Source organism: Sarcophilus harrisii, chromosome 4 (genome assembly GCF_902635505.1).
Source record: "Sarcophilus harrisii chromosome 4, mSarHar1.11, whole genome shotgun sequence".
NCBI lineage: Eukaryota > Metazoa > Chordata > Mammalia > Dasyuromorphia > Dasyuridae > Sarcophilus > Sarcophilus harrisii.
The window spans coordinates 153,073,874-153,089,663 of NC_045429.1; positions in this window are offsets into that span (position 1 = coordinate 153,073,874).

A 15,790-nucleotide genomic window follows, 5' to 3' on the forward strand; every position below is an offset into this window, starting at 1 on the left:
AAACTACTCAGACATCTGTTGTGTGGCATATATACATGGATCATCAGAAAGCTGCATAAGTTACATAAAGGACAAGTTAATGATCCAGAAAGTACAAAAATACAACTAATGGAAAGACATTAAAAAATCTAACAAAGATAAACAAATATTCTCAATGAAAATATATTCTTTAACACTTTAAAATTAAAAAATAATTCTCCAATTTCTCCATCTCTCTCTCTCTGTCTTTGTCTCTGTTTCTTTCTGTCTCTGTCTTTGTCTTCCTCTATCTCTGTCTCTGTCTCTCTGTCTCTCTCTCTTTTTCTCTCTCCTCTGTTTTTCGTCCTGTTTCTTATACACTCTTTTGCACAAATTTTTGACATAATATCTAGTTTTTCTTTACAACTATGTTGAAAATATCCTTTTTTTTTTAAATCATTATTTTTTTGTTGCCTGATTGCTCCATCAGCCGTTTCAAACTTTTTAATTTGAGAAACAAAGAATGCAATTGGTTCCAATTAGATTTTTCCATCTAAACATCCAATGACCTCATAAGAGAAAATGATCCTACTTTATTCTCTGTAGGACATTCCAACAATATTATTTGTCAATATTAGCCACTTAATCTTGGGAGCATTGAATCATAAAAAACTTATCCCCAAAACATCTACATAAGTTTCAGGAAAGAATGTGATATACTGATACTGAGATACCTATATGAAAGTTTAATTTTGGAATTTAAACCTGATTATGCAGATGGCAAAAACATTCTTCCTTGGAATATAGAAATATATTTTCACAGTGAAGTAACTGAGTAAATTGGTTTGTCCTTAAAATAATTGCCATAATTTCACATAACAGATAAAGATAGGTAGAATGAAAGAAAGACAAAGAGAAAGAGAGAAAAAAGAAAGAAAGGAAGGAAGGAAGGAAGGAAGGAAGGAAGGAAGTAAAGAAGGAAGGAAGAAAAAGATAAAAGGAAGAAAGGAAGGAAAGAAGGAAGGAGGGAAAGTAGGAGGGAAGGAAAGAAAGAAGGAAAATAAGAAAGAAGAAGGAAGGAAAGGGAGGAAGAGGAGTAAATTAATAAATCTTTTCAAAAAGAATCATTTATATTAACACATTAATTCTATCTTTCATTTATGTTATTTATTTTTTATACATTGACAAAATTATTCTTCTATAAATGAGGATGTAGGTTCCCTAAGTATCAGAACAGATTTCCTTTTAAAATTTATTTAGTATTTCATTGTTCCCTAGTTGCATGTAAAAACAATTTTAATACCTCTTTTTTAAATTTTGAGTTTCAAATTCTCTCCCTTCTACCCTTTCTACACTCCTATCCACTCATTGAGAATCATTTTTTTTCTTTTACCCACAAAAGAGTTACTATAAATATTTTTGTACATATATGTTCTTTTTTCTTTATACAGACTAAACAATAGTGTTGTGAGATCAAAGGGTATGTATGGTTTTTATAGTACTTTGAGCATAGTTCCAAATTGCTCTGCAGAATGGTTGAATCAGCTGACAACTCCACTAATAGTGCACTAATACTCTTTTTTTTTTTTTTTTGCTACATCCCCACCAATATTTGTCATTTTTTAATCCCATTAGCCAGTGCATTAATATCTCTCTTTTTTTTTTTTTTTTTTTTGCTACATCCCCACCAATATTTGTCATTTTTTAATCCCATTAGCCAATCTGATGTGTGTGAACTATTTATTTAGTTCAGGTTATTTAATTTGCATTTTTTCCAGTTAATAGTGAGTTAGGGAATTTTTTCCCCTATGACTATATATAACTTTGAATAATTTATTTTTTTTTATTTTTTATTTAATAGCCTTTTATTTACAGGTTATATGCATGGGTAACTTTACAGCATTAACACTTGCCAAACCTCTTGTTCCAATTTTTCACCTCTTACCCCCCCACCCCCTCCCCTAGATGGCAGGATGACCAGTAGATGTTAAATATATTAAAATATAAATTAGATACACAATAAGTATACATGACCAAAACGTTATTTTGCTGTACAAAAAGAATCAGACTCTGAAATATTGTACAATTAGCTTGTGAAGGAAATCAAAAATGCAGGTGTGCATAAATATAGGGATTGGGAATTCAATGTAATGGTTTTTAGTCATCTCCCAGAGTTCTTTTTCTGGGCATAGCTAGTTCAGTTCATTACTGCTCCATTAGAAATGATTTGGTTGATCTCGTTGCTGAGGATGGCCAGGTCCATCAGAACTGGTCATCATATAGTATTGTTGTTGAAGTATATAATGATCTCCTGGTCCTGCTCATTTAACTCAGCATCAGTTCGTGTAAGTCTCTCCAGGCCTTTCTGAAATCATCCTGTTGGTCATTTCTTACAGAACAGTAATATTCCATAATATTCATATACCACAATTTATTCAGCTATTCTCCAACTGATGGACATCCATTCAGTTTCCAGTTTCTAGCCACTACAAAAAGGGCTGCCACAAACATTCGTGCACATACAGGTCCCTTTCCCTTCTTTATGATCTCTTTGGGATATAAGCCCAGTAGTAACATTGCTGGATCAAAGGGTATGCACAGTTTGATAACTTTTTGAGCATAGTTCCAAACTACTCTCCAAAATGGTTGGATTCGTTCACAACTCCACCAACAATGCATCAGTGTCCCAGTTTTCCCACATCCCCTCCAACAATCATCATTATTTTTTCCTATCATCTTAGCCAATCTGACAGGTGTGTAGTGGTATCTTAGAGTTGTCTTAATTTGCATTAACTTTGAATAATTTAGCTGAAATCTGTTCATATCATTGATCATTTATCAATTGGGGAGTGGATTTTATTTTTATAAATTTGACTCAATTCTTTATAAGCTTGAGAAATGAGGCCATATTCCAAGTTCTTAGATCCTTTAATATAGAAGCTGCTAAATCTTGTGTTGTCCTGAGTCTAGTTCAGTGATATTTGAATTATTTTTTTATGGCTATTTGCAATTTATTTTATTTTTTATTTTTTGGTGAGGCAATTGCGGTTAAGTGACTTGCCTAGGGTGATACACATAGGAAGTGTTAAATCTTTGAGGCTGGTGCTCTATCTACTGTGCCGCTGACCCTCTTTGCAATATTTTCTTCTTGATCTGGGAGCTGTGGAATTTGCCTATTATATTCTTGGAGGTTTTCATTTTTGGATCTCTTTCAGCTTTTTTTAATTCAGTAAATTTGTGTGTTTCTTTTTCATTTGGCTAATCCTGCTTTTTAAGACATTCTTGTCATTGACTTTTTGTACCTCCCTCAGTATTTGGCTTAGTCTATTTTAAGGTGTTATTTTCTTCTGTATTTTTTGTGTCTTTTTTTTTTTTTTTTAATCCCAAGCTGTTGACTTGTTTTTCATGGTTTCCTTGCACCACTTGTTTTTCTTTCCAAATTTCCTCTACCTCTTTTACTTGAGTTCCAAAATTCTTTTTGGCTCTCTTGTAGTCTGAGAGCAATTCATTTTTTCCCCTGAAGACTTTGGATGTAGGAGCTTTGGCTTTGTTATCTTCTTCTGAGTATGTGTTTTTGAACTTCCTTGTTACCATAGTAACTTTCAACAGTTAAAATTTTGTTTATTTCCTCATTTACCTAGACTATTACTTGATTTTTAATTCTTTAAAAAAAAAAAAAAAGTAGGGCTTTGCTCCTAGTTTTGAGGGGGCAGTATCCTAAGCTTCTAGGATTTTGTACTTTTATCTTCAGAAATAATTCTAGGGACCTTTTAAGTTTTCAGTTCTTCTAAGTTAGTGTGAGCAAAGGAGAGGTTTGTTTACTCCTCTTCTGGTCTATGCTCTCCTCTGTGAGTGACCACAAGCAAATTTTTTTCTGCCACGGTATCATGAGGAGGGTTCCTGTTTTACTGTGACTGCAAGTTCTGGTGTGCTGCTGCTCCTCCTTGCCATGGGACTGCCACCCAGGCCTTGCATAGATCCAAATATGGGAAAAGCAACACAGTCCTAACTGAGTTCTAGTAAAGAGACCCCTGCAATCTCCTTCCGATCAATTGTTTGACTTCCCTATCATCTAAGAGCTGAGAGATCAGGAAGCAGCTACTGCCACTGATGATTCAGTGGCTTACAGAGCTGTTCCTAGTTAGCTGGGGCCAGGGCTGTCCTGGCACAGAATGCTGAGTACTATGCTCTACTCTTACCCTGTTGTGCTCCATCTTCCTTGGTGACCTTCCAAGTTGATCTAGGCTGAAAAATACTTTCACTCCATCTTTGTGTGGATTCTAAAGCTGTAGAATTCATTTACAATCATTATTTAAAGGTATTTGGAAGGATTTAGGGGAGAACTCAGGCTAGTCCAGGCCTTTACTGGACTCCTGCTTCCAGAAGATTTCTTAATGGTTTTGGTCTTTGTGCATTTGAACATTTGAATTATTCCTCTGTTCTTTGAACCTCTCAAGGGAGCATTTTAGTCCCAAGGATGACATTCTATATAGTTCACTTTAAAAATAGAAGTTTTATTAAAGTTTTTAGGGTTTTTTTTTTTCTGTTTTTGGTCATGTAATTTTCATATTTATGTAGTGAGACTTCTATTTTGACTAAGAAAAACACTTAAATAAAGCTTACAAAAATAGCAAACATTTCTTCAAAATATACAAATTTCTGTACCCACATCCTCCTTACCTCATTAAGGAAATGAGAATAATATAATTCCTCCTGTCCTTTTCTGGAGCAGGATTAGTCATTGAAAATATAACACAGCCAACTTCATGTTAGTTTTTTTATCTTTACATTATTAATCATTGTTTATATTGGTGTTTTGTTTTATCTGATGATTTTTATCAGTGTAGTTCATGGAAGTTTTCTACATGTATATCCTCTAAGTTACTCATATCTATATGTCCTTTTGGCTAATAATATTTCATTATATCTATATGTTGTTTTTTTATGCTCATTTTCTAATTTATGGCAATCACTGTATTTTTAGGTTTTTTTATGACTACCAGAAAAATATTGTAAAAAATGCATATTTTAAAATATATGTGTATGTACTTTAACATTTAACAGGTATTGGACTACCTGCCATTTAGGGGAGTGGAGTGAAGGGAAGCAGGGGAAAAGTTGGAACAGAAGGTTTTGCAAGGGTCAATGTTGAAAAATTACTCATGTATATGTTTTGTAAATAAAAAGCTAAAATAATAAAAAAAAGTATATGTGTATAAGCATCTAAAGTATATATACATATGTATATATGTGTGCATGTGTATGTGTGTCTGTCTGTTATATACACACATATATATACATATATGTAAAGTATAAAGTATTTAAAGAATATTCACATTAGCCTTACCTTTTTGATCTTCTTTAGTTCTATGCAAATGAATCTGATTTACATTTCTAAAGGAATGAACAGCTTGTTAATTTTTTCCTTACAATTCTAAATTATATTCCAGAATGACTGAACTACTTCTTAAATTAACAGTGTATTAATGTGAATGATTTTCTATATTCCCCCAACATTTACCATTTGTATATTTTGTTATTTCTAATTTACTGGGTATCATGTAAAACTTTAAATTTATATTAATTTATATTCCTTTAACTATTAATGATATGATATATCATTCATATAATAGTTGATAGTTTACTTTTTTTCCAAAAAGGTTAGGTGTTCTTGCATTTGTATTTGTCACCCCTCCTGAATCTTGATAAACTACCACGTTCCATTATTCTGTTTTTCAAGCAAAAGTTGTGATCACAACTTCTATATAAAATAATTTGAAGTCTGGTCAAGCTCTCCTTTTTTTATTTTACTCTCCCTCCTCCTCAATCCCTTTCTCAGATTTTATCTTAAGAATTTTCTTTCAAAGGAACATGTTATTACTTTTACTGATATAAATAGTCTGAGATCTAAAATGGCTAACTGCTTTTTAATATAGTTTGAGATCTGATATGGGTAGACTAACTTCACTTTTTTTTTTTTTTTCATTAATTTCCTTGATATTCTTGACTTTTTGTTCTTCCAGATGAATTTTGTTATGATTTTTTTTCTAACTCTATAATATGTCTTGGTAGTTTCATTGCTATGATACTGAATACATGAATTAACTTATTCAGAATTATCATTTTTTTTTTGCATTTGGCTTATCTATGAGCAATTACTTTTTTCCAATTATTTAGATTTGTATTTGTGTGAAAATTGTTTCATAATTGTTTTCATAGAGTTCCTGGGATTTTTTTGACAGAGAGACTCCCAACAAGGTTGTATTGTCTACAGTTATTTGAAGTAGAATTTCTCTATTTCCTGCTGCAGGATTTTAATGACCTCCTTCAATTAACCTTTAATCTGTATTTCCATGTTCTTCTATTGAATGCATTTTTCATTGCATTATGATTTGAAAAGAATACATTCAATATTTCTGCTTTTCTCCATTTTATTGTGAGGATGTTATGCCCTAATAGATGGCCAATTTTTGTGTGGGTGTCACATGCTGCTGAGAAAGTATTTTTTCTATTCCCATCCAATTTTCTCCAGAGCTCTGTCATGTTTTTTTTCTAAAATTCTGTTTATCTCCTTATTTCTTGCTTATTTAATTTTGCTTAGATTAATCTAGATATAATAAAGGAAAGTGAGATCTACCACTACCTCATTTTATTTTCAAAATCCTTTTTAAGCTCTTCTAGGAATTATTTTATTGCCTGACATCAATTCACATTTTTCTTTAGGGCTTTACATTTAGCCATTTTAACATTGTTGTCCAATTTTGAGTCTGTATTTTAATCTTTCTTGTTACCCTAGTCATTTCTATGGCCAGATACATCTACAACCACCCTTTTTTCTTTCATTTTCACTATCTATTTTTTAAATTTAAATTTTATGTTAAATTTGGGCTTTCATGACAAATATGGCAATATTTTTAGAAGAACTGCACATGTTTAACCTATATTGAATTTCTTGCTGTCTTGGGGAGGAAAGAAGGAAGGAGAGATGAAGAAAAAAAATTGAAACACAAGGTTTTGCAAAAGTGAATATTGAAAATTATCTTTGCATGTGTTTGAAAAAATAAAATACTACAAAAATAAAATTAGGCTCTGTTTTTGGAGTGGATGGGACATTGTCCCAAGCTTCAGGTTTTTCTTGCTGCTTTTTTCAGAATTAATTCTGGGTACCTGTAAGTTTTTGGTTTTTCTAGAGAGGTATGATATAAGGAGAGGTACTGTCACTACTCTCCTGGCCTGTCTCTGGTCTTGACTGATTACAAGTATGTTTTCCAACCCTGGATTTGTGTTCCTGTTCCCCTATAGCCACACATTCTAATGTGTTAAAATGAGTAATATAAGATAGATTTCTGGGTAATACTTCTTCAAGTAAATAGACTCTTCAAATTTTTCTATAATGCTACATCTTTCCCTAACCCAACCATACTTTATTTTTAAATGAAAATGGACAAAATCAGTGTATTCTGCTTCTTATCAGATTTGGTGGTCCAAAATGGCATCTTTCCATGAAGATTTCTGATAGTACCACAATAGATTATTAATATTAAATTTGTCAATTGTTTTTGCTCATTATGTCACTGGACAATAACAGTAGCCAATATTACTGTGGGAATTTGGTAATTCTTTGATGTTACTATGGAAGACGTTGTACTTTTTTTTTTTCTGTTTTCTTTTGGTGATGTTTTAGCTGCTATATATTTAATACATTTTATTCTTTTTTTGAGAATTTTTTAATTAGAGGAGTTATGTTAAAAATAAAAAAATAAATAAGTAAAACATAATTCCAGTGCATTGATGATCACATGAGTACAGAACTTCATTTGTGATTTTATCATGAAAGAATAGAGTTCCTCTACAGCACACTTTCTATTTCATACTAGATTAATTCTCTTTTTTTCTTTATTATCAATCAGCAGTCAATTATGCATGCAACATTCCTAGAAGCCTTGTTGAATCAACATTTCTATAGTTATTGTTACTGGACCTTTTGCAATTTATTCAAATTATATTGATTCTAGTACAATTGATTCAGGTTATTTAATCTTTTTGTTCATTATGTGTTTTCCTGGAGAAATATTTGAAAAAAAAATGGTTATTTTTCAGTACTTCATTCTATCCAAATCATATAATCCTGATCTTATCTATGTCTGGAAAATAATGTTCATGTTGAATCTACTTTATCTTATCAAGATTAATTTTTGGTTTATCTGCCAAGATAGTTTATGTAGCTACAACAATGTTGTTTGGAGCTATTAGGTATTAGTTATAAATAAATATATCTACATGAAAATATAGGAGGTATTTACTGTTGACTTTGATTCTATTTTGAATGAATTGAACAGTTATTAAATGCTTACTATGTGAAAATTACTAAGGTAAGCACCAGGGATACGTATGCAAAAGTTAAACAGTCCCTGTTTTCAAGGAACTCACATACTAATGTGGGAGGAGTGTGTGTGTGGAACACAAGTAAAGTTTCAGCTGCACATAATATGGGAAATATCCTATGGTGCTTAGGTTCATCTTAAAAAAGATAAATTTTAGTTATTCTTCTTTAATGACATTTCCAGTGATAAATTATATCAATTTCTGATGCTTAAATATTTGATGGTAAAAAGGACTTTTGCTGCAGTTATTTTCCCTTTGTGATCCTTAGTAGCTATGCCTGTAGCATATGCAAGAGTAGTTTCCAGGTGACATATTCATAGAAATTGCTTTCCAAGAAGAGGAATCTGGATATAGAACTGGAATCACTACTATTTTCAAGTTCTTGGTTTTAGAATACTATCAGAGTCTGGGAAGAGATGGCATTAGTGATGGTAGTGATAGTTTGACTTGCCTGGAACATGATGTTACTTTTCATCTTAAGAGTGTTTATTTTTTTAGATAGGCTGACTTAAAGAGATTGTTGGTAGTTGATAGGGATTCTGACTCTTTAAATTCCTAGTAATAGCTTTCCTGAATGACAGTTGACCTGGAAGTAGAATTAGTCTTATGTGGAATTCTATCATTTCCAAGACTTGTGTCTATCATCTTGTTGGTGGCAGTTGTCAGATATTCTTTTATGATGATGGTTAGGAATCCTCCACAGAGATTTGCTGGATTACTTTATTATTGTCCACAGAAAATAATTTTTTTTCAGCCTTAGTCATACTGCTTCCTTATTGGTTGCTTATTTGAGATAAAACCTTCTTTGGGAATATCTATTATTCTAAGAAAATGATCTCCTTTGTGGGATAATAATGTAACAGCAATAGCTGATAGTTGCAAAATTACAATGTATTTTGTTCTCCAAATATTTAAGTGGCAAAAATCTCATTGAAAAATGCTGCCACGATAAATTAGGAAATATATATAGAAGAATTGCACATGTTTAACATACATTGGATTACTTGCTATCTAGGGGAGAAATGTAACGGAAAGGGAGGGAGAAAAATGCAAACACAAGGTTTTGAAAAGCTGAATGTTAAAAACTGTCTTTGAATATATTTTGAAAATAAAAAGCTATGAAAAAAAATGCTGCCATTCTTCAAAAAAATTCACTTTCTAGATTAGAAACATGGGAAAATATTTCATTTTTAAATAAGAATTGCAATGCTACATATTGATTGTTTCCAGTGAGAATTTTTTTTTTAGACTTTTGTAGAATGGAGAAAATATTGGATTTGGGATTCAAAGGAAGAATTATAAATTTTTTAATGAAAGTTAACGACCCTAAATGAACAAGAATGATATGTAGAAATTCACCAAATTATGCTTTTGTAACCTTGTCAGAAAAAAAAAAAAATATATATATATATATATATATTAGATTGATTAAGTTTCTTTTGATGCAACTTTGCTAATTTATTGGGATTCCTACTGTTTTTCCTGGAAAGTTAACACAATTGGTAATAAACTGTTAGAGGCAAGTATTATTTCTGTCCTGTTGGACTTTGAGAAGTCTACTGACTTTCCAGATTTAAGATTTTAGCAATTACTTCCTCCCTCCCACTGCCTGTACCTTTACTTATTCTGCTTCCTCCTCCCTTTTGAATTCAATCTTTTTCTTATTTTCTCTTTGTTGGCACTACAGAATCACCTTGGTTTGATATGGCTTCTATTGCCATTTTTCCCTAAAGAATCAATCGTGGGTATGTAGACCCAGACTAAACCAGAAACCTCCCAATATGGAAAGTTTCTGGGAAAACTTTACGCTGAGATTGCAAAGACCTATCTAAATACATATTCTCCTTATCCATTGAATAATATATTCTACTATGTGGATAGATATTTTCTCATGCTGTACTTATACTAGTAAATGGAAGTGGGTTTCTCTTATGATATTTTCTTGACTCCTCATTCTAGTTTGTTCCACATAATTACCATAATTATCATTAGTAATTAACATCCAAGTTTCACTTGATCATTAACATCAATGAGCTTTAATGATTATAGGAAGATAGAAGCTTATTAGGGAAAAATGAACCTTGTTCTCCCACAAATATCCCAATAAAGATCTCCATCCAATATGGGACTGCACAAAAAGGCTGTTAGATTCCTGTGCACTGGTGCAGTTGGGACAAGTTAAGGCAGGTAGAAGGGGAAGTGAAATAGCTTGGTTTCCATGTAGGAAATAGAACTGGACCTCAGTCCACAGAAAAGCCTATGTGGTTAAAGTTATAGGAAAACTAGTAATAGGGAGGGGAAGGGAGAGAGAAGCTTTTTTTCCCCCTGGCAACTTTCTCTCATTAAGGTCTAATTTCTAAGATGTATAAACATCTGAGTTATATTTATAAGTCAAAATCCAATTCTCACTTGATAAATGCTTAAATAAAATGAACAGGTAATTTTCAAATGAATAAGTTAGTTCAAAATATCCATAGTCATTTTTTTTCTAGAAAAAGCTTCAAATCACTAATATTTGAAAAAAATGCAAATTAGAATAACTCCAAAGTTCCAAATCATATCCACCAGATTGACAAAGATGACAGTGATAGGAATACAAACGTACTATTTGTGAAACTGGGAATTAATCTGTCTATTCTGAAAAACAACAACAAAAACAACAATAACAACAACAGGAAACAATTTGGACCTATGTCCTCACAAAATTAATAAATAAAGGTAGTTTTCGATATTCCTTTTTTAAAGTTTTGAGTTCCAAAATTTCCCCCCTAATTCCTTTACTTCTCACTGAACCTCCCCAAGAAAGCAAGTATTGGATGTAAGTTATATATGTATTAAATTGAATATATTTTAATGTGCCTGCATCACTATTAGGCTTCTATCCCAAAGACATCAAATGGAGAGGAAAATAACCCACATTCAAAAATATTTATCTCAGTTCTGTTTATATAAAAAAATCCTGAGGTTAATGAAAGTAAAGCACATCTAATGTAATTTAAGAATTGATGAAGGTATCAGATTCAGATATACCTAGAAAGATAAAATGAACTAGTCCAGAATGTACTGACCAGAACTAGGACCACAAAGTATGTAATAGTAACATGTTAAAAAGATGTATTTCAAAGTCTTATGAACTCTGATCAATGGACTAGCCAACCAGAATTCCAGAGTAATGTTTTTTGGTGGTCAGTCCTTTTAGTAATTTTGGACTCTGTTACCCTATTTGGGGTTTTCTACTGGAAGTATTTGACATTTCTTTTTTAAGCTCATTTTACAGATGATAAAGCTGAGGCAAACAGAGTTAAATTATTTCCCCTGGGTAACACAGCTAATACATTTCTGAAGTCAGATTTGAATTTATAGAAATGTCTTTATGAATCCAAGTCTGGCACTTTATTCCCCATGTCATTTACCAATCTTATGAAATATATTACTTACCCCCTAACAGAGAAGTGATAGACTCAAGATGCAGAATAAAACATACATGTTTTTCTTCCCTCATAGTCAAATAAAACAAATTCCCACTTTAGTGTGCCTGAATGTAGAAGGTCGGAACTCTGAAAATGTGTACTTGAATCAAGGACAGCAGGATGCTTATGGTTAAGAGTCAGTGTGAGATAATGGTTCTCTAATTACTTAATGTGAACTGGTGATATAATGGTTGTACATGCTCAGTTGCTGTAGTGATGTAATTGTACTGAAATATTTAGGGGCTGAGAAGACACAGAAGAGTCTCTTAGCCACAGACACACAAGAATCTCTCAGCCACAGACACAGATACAAAGAAGACTCCAGATTTCATCTTTGACCATCCATCCTTGTGAGTCTCCTGCCCCCTTCACTCCTCCACTAAAAGCAAGGACTTGGGCTGATCCTGAGGTCCTCCAGAAAGCTAGTTCGTCCAGACATTACACCTGAACATAGAAGAAGAAGAAAGAAGAAAGAAAAAAAAAAGAAAGAATAAGAAAAAGAAAGCGGGGGAGGAGGAGAAATAGAGAAATAGAGAGATAAAACAGGAAAGGAAAAAAAAAGATAGTCAAATCATCAAATTTTAAAAATATGAAAGGTATATTCACAATGAAAAAAAGATAATTAAAAAGAATTCTTAGAAACAAAAAAGTTTTGTGCCAGCAACAATGAAACATTAAAGCAAATGGATGTATAGTAGCAAAAATGTAAAATTCCCACATAAAGAACATTAAAAATGTAGATCTTTAAAAAATCTATCCTCAAAAAGCAGAAGTGAATAAACTTTAAAATACTGAAGGAGTTTGAGGACATTTAGAAGGATTTGCAATAAATATATAATGTAAATAAGAATGGGTTAACTATACTAAATATGTATTTTCAGTAATTAAAAAATACTCCACTAAACATTTTCCACTAATAAGTAATGAATAAATATCTGCTGGGAGAATATATTTTGTAGGCAGTGGTATTTCAGATGTTTTAGAGTAAACTACACATTCTAATAGATGAAGTTAAGGATTGAGTACATTTCAGAAATGGTAGACAACCTATTAAAGAAATGGAGATGGGAAATGGAAAGGCACATTTGATGTAAAACAATGCTGGAAAGGCAGGTAACATTTATGTTGTGAATACTACTGTATGTGATCCTAGATGTAATTAAAACCCTTGATATTTACTTATAAGTCAAGTGGCATGAACAATATTGTTGACTGTTCTATGTAGGATGGGTTTGAAGAGGGGAGTATATTGAGGCAAAAAAATTATGAAGGTATTACAACAATGCTGGTGAGAAGCATACTGAAATAGAGTAATCAATATGAGAAAGATTGGAGGGGAAAACAAAATGGTTTGGTCACAGATAAATATATGAACTAACAGAATAAAGAATTGAGAATTATGTTGAGCTTATAAACCAGGATGCTGGTACCATAAAACAAACAAACAAACAAAACCAAGATTTGGATTACTGAGCCATTAAGAAGAACTGAATCATTCATAGTTGATCATTGCACATTCTTGCTCTTATTATGTAAAATGTAATCCTGATTCTGTTTGTTTCACTTAGCATCAGTTCATGTAAATCTTTCCAGGCCTTTCTAAAATCATCTAGTTCATTTTTTTTTATAGAACAATAATATTTCATTACCTTTATACCACAATGTGTCTAGTCATTCCCCAATTGATGGGCATCTACTCATTTTCCACTTCTTTGCTACCGTAAAAAGAGTTACTATAAACATTTTGCACATGTAGTTCCTTTTCCTTCCATTATTTAAGGATACAGACCCAGTAATGGCACTACTGGGTCAAAGGATATACACAGTTTTCTAACCCTCTGGGCTAGTTCCAAATAGCTCTCCAGATTGGTTGGATCATTTCAGAACTCCACCATATCCCTTCCAACATTTATCATTATCTTTTCCTGTCATCTTAGTTTATTTAAGAAATGTAAGGTGGTACCTTAAAATTGCTTTAATTTGCATTTCTCTGATCAATAGTGATTTTGAGCATTTTTTCATATAACTATAGATGGCTTTAATTTTGTCATCTGAAAATCATTCATATAATTTGACCATTTATCAATTGGGGACTGACATATTCTTATAAATTTGACACAATTCTTTATATATTTTAGAAATGAGTCCATTATTAGAAATACTGGTTGCAAAGATTTTTCCTAGCTTTTATACTTCCCTTTTAATCTTCTTTGTGTTTTGTATATGCAAAAAATTTTTAATTTCATGTAATCAAAGTTGTCCATTGTGCCTTTCATAATGCTTTCTAGTTCTTCTTTGGTCATAAATTCCTCCCTTTTACAAAGATTTGATAGGTAAATTATCCCTTGCTCTTCTAATTTGTTTATGTCACTATCTTTTGTGCCCAAATCATGTACCATTTTGACCTTATTTTAGTATGAGGTGTGAGATGTAGGTCTATGTCAAATCTCTCATGTATTATTTTCCACTTTCCCCAGCAATTTTTGTCAAATAAAGAGTTCTTAACCCAGAAGCTGGAATTTGGGGGTTTATCAAATACTAGATTGCTATAGGTTTTGATTATTGTGTTGTATATATCGAATTTATTCCACTGAACTACCATTCTATTTCCCAGTCAATACCAAATGACTGTATAATATAGTTTCAGGTTTGGTTCCAATATTTCTTAATAGATAGATTAGAGTTATTTATAACTCTCAACTGGTAGCAAAATCAGGAGAGGGTTGATGTATATGTAGCCTAAAATTTCCTTTGGCACTCAAAATGGGAAGAAATGTTGTGGTCTAGTAAGGTCCCCAACATATTGAATGTATTTATAATGGATAAATTGTGCAAGAGTGTGGGCAAAGATATCACAAATTGAAAAGGCATCATAGGGACTGTGATCTTTACAATTGACCAATCATTGATAACATTGATGCTTTTTATATAAAACTTTAAAAGTGTGTGATTAATATTATTTTGGGACAAAATTAAAAAGAAAGTGCTGTTATATGTAGACTAGAAACTATTTTTCTATGCCTTGTATTTTTTTTTCCATTTTGATCTGATTTTTCTTGTGTGGTATGATACATGTGGAAATATGTATAGAAGAATTGCATACATTTAAATATTGGATTACTTGCTGTCTAGGGGAGGGTGGGGAGGGAAGAGAGAGAAAAATTTGGAATACAAGATTTTGTAATGTGAAGTTGAAAACTATCTTTTTTATATATTCTGAAAATAAAAAGCCATTATAAAAATAATTAATTAGTTAATTAATTAAAATGGAATTAGTAGCAATTGTGTAGGCATATTAATCATAGGAGGGAAGGGAATTATAAAATATGTGCTGTCATTCCACTGTGAATGGAGGTCTTCTCTTTTTTCTTTCTTCTTTACCTCCATGTAATAATAATAGATGTAATAACATCTACCTACAGTTTAATAAAGTATTTATCTTCTTCATTTTGATTTCCACAAAAATAATTGGGATTAAAGTAATGTGAATATTATTTTCCTTATTTTGCAGATGGAGAATATAAGGTCTAGAAAATCCTGAAATTATAGCTTCTAGTGGATTAGTATTGGGGATGAGGTGTTCTGGGAGATCTTCTGAGGCCAAGTCAGTGTTTTTTTTTGTTTGTTTTTTTTTCTTTTTTCTATAGCATGCATAGGTGGAGGAACATTCTTTTTCTAATCAATTCAATGGCTTCACTCATAACCAATAACTCCCAGTCACTCCAAAAAATTATTTTTTCTATAGGAAAGAAACTTAGAAATGTGTTATTAGATATTCACTGTTTTTCATTATTCTTTTACTTTAATTTTATTACTGTGTCCAGATGCTAAACTTCTCCATGGGGGCATAACAAAGAGACAGAATGTAATCAATCTTAGTTCCACACTGTTCCCTAATCTGCATGCTTCCCATAATTCCTAAATTTAAATTCCCTTTAGAGAAAATCTCAGCCCTCCAGGGATAAGTAAATGAAAAC